Genomic DNA, 2,538 nt, shown 5'->3' with positions numbered 1-2,538 from the left:
GAGGACACACACACACAAGACACAGAGAAGAGGACTGTCCAACCGGGTGACTCATGGACCATCCGAAGCCAAGAATTCCCTAATGTTGAATGCTTTGTCTGAGGATAAAACATTGCATCTCCATCAGATTCTCAAAGGCATTCTAGATCCACAACTGAACTCCTTGGCTCTCTCAGCTTGGGGTGTCTCTTCCTCACTTTTCTCACCCACATCTCACTTAACTCATCTGTACTTCAGATTTTAAAATATTTCTTCCTTTTGGGGTTGGGGGGAACTTGCCTGACTTAGGGTTTGTTTGCGGGGGGAACTTTCCTGACTTAGAGCCCCCTCCAGTTACACTAGCCCATAACCCCTACAAAACAACTGACAGTCGGTATAATTACATAATGAATAATGCAATTGATCACTCGGAGCTATCTGCACGCCTCACATCTGTTGGAATAAACACTTCCGTAGGCACTATAATACTATTTTCTTGGCACCGTTTGGAGGCTCTGGCTGGAGGCTGGTCCTTCGCTCTTCCTGAGCAGCTGATGAAGTTCTAACTTCCCACTGTAGCACTTTCTCACACTCCTGGACCATGGTGTACACATCCTACTGCTGCAGGGCCAGCTGGTCAACCACCACCAGCAGCCCCTCTTCCCTTTGAACCTGAAGAACTATCCAAAATGTCGAGTCTCTGAACGTCTGCACAACCTAGCAAGCCCCACTATGCTTGCCATGTATGAGCTATTTCCTACCACCTCAGTCTATTTCCACTTTGTATCTGGTACAATCTTCCACAAAGCCCAGTGTCATGGTCTGCTGTGTCTCCCTGTGAATGGCTTCCATGGCTTCTCCGACTCCTCATGTCACCCTCCCACCAACCTGAGAGAGCAGGCAGATAGCACTGGTTTCATTCACAACTACAATCCCAACATTATAGCTGGAATGTAAGCATGGAAGGTGGAAGGTAGTTGTTGTTATTGTTGATTGCCTTTGAGTCGAGCATGACTCATAGTGATCCTATGAACAAAAGGCCTGAAGCCTCTCTACAACTATTGACATTTATCAAAGTTCAAAGAGTTTCCAGAGGCATGTTGTTTAGGAAGTGGATGCCACTCCAAAGGAAGGTGGTCGGGACTCAATAAATACTAGCAGATGATTGTATGCATACTTGGATGTATGAGCGATTCACACAGCTGATCATGCTACCTCAGTTCTCCCCCTCTCTTCCACAGTCCCTCATCCAGCTGTTCTGGTTCTATCTGTAAACAAAGCCATCATCCACACTGCTGTTATTGTGGTGGTGTACTGTGGAGTCAGAACTGACTCATAGCCGACCCTCCATATTCAGAGGCAGTTAATCACACAGAAGGTGATATCCTATCTTTTTCTCATGGAGGAGCTGATGGGATTCGAACCATGTACTTTTGGGTTAACAGCGCAACTCCTTGCCAATAAGCAATCAGAGCTCCCTGATCCTCTCTCCATGGGCTAATGAAGAGAACTGGACTTGGAGAAAATTTGTAGAGGGCAGGACTCGGAAGCTTCTCCAGCAACTTCCTCTGGAAGTTTTTAATCACTTGGTAAGCAAAGGCAGAGCATGTACTAAGATCCTGGGATTCCAATTCGACAATTCAAATTCCACAGTGCTAGCATCTCCGCTTCCCATTTCCCAGCTACTCCAGTGTAGAATGGCGCTCACAGGGTTTTCAAAGCTGTGATCCTTAGCAAGAAGAGGCATCCCTGGGTGGAGGCAAAGCACCAATCTTGCCATTAACAGCCAAACCGTTGGCACCACTGGAGTCTCAGAGACTCTGCACAGTGGTCAGTCACCCCGGCACTGACCACAGGTCATTCCCCTCTGTGCATTCAATTGCTTGGGATCTGTTTTCCAATGAGCACGCTGCCTGATTAGGCTGAGAGCTTCTGAGCTTTCAGGATGGTAGGAAGACTCTCATGTCTTCTCATCATCCCATGTGAAGAGAAGGAAAAAAACCAACACACCACATTCCGCATTACAATAGCAGTTTGACGTTTACTATTATTAGAGTAAGGATGAGTAATTCTAAAGGAAAAAAGTGCAAGTAGGGTGAGTCAACAAAGTCTTCCAGTGGGTGTCAAATTAGCAGCAACCCCCCAGTTCTTATTCCCACCTACTGGCCACGCCTCCTCAAAATTACCTCTTCTCCTCTTAACCTCCCTGAGCCTCAGTTTCTCTACCTGGAAATTGGGACAACAGAATTTGTCTTACAGAATTAGGAAGCGTTTATGTGAGATAATGATCAGACATAAATATCCTTGTACCTCAGTTGCTTTATCTGTAAAATGGGGGCAACAGTATTTGCCTGATATACTTAAGGGAATACACGTGAGATGAGATATACAGATAATGTATGAAAACCCTTGGTTTCCTTCTCCCTATGTCTTCTCTCCTACTGCTAAGAGACCTCGAGTTTAGCTTAAATTGGCATAACTATCAGTCTTCTAATTCTGGGCAGCTCATCCACAGACAGGGCAAAGTGGGGTGGAAACAAACAGGTGGAACAAAACCTA

The sequence above is a fragment of the Elephantulus edwardii genome, unplaced genomic scaffold (assembly GCF_000299155.1).
Source record: "Elephantulus edwardii isolate Elephantulus edwardi_28Jun2011 unplaced genomic scaffold, EleEdw1.0 scaffold00089, whole genome shotgun sequence".
NCBI lineage: Eukaryota > Metazoa > Chordata > Mammalia > Macroscelidea > Macroscelididae > Elephantulus > Elephantulus edwardii.
Note: the sequence above shows the minus strand (reverse complement) of the source record.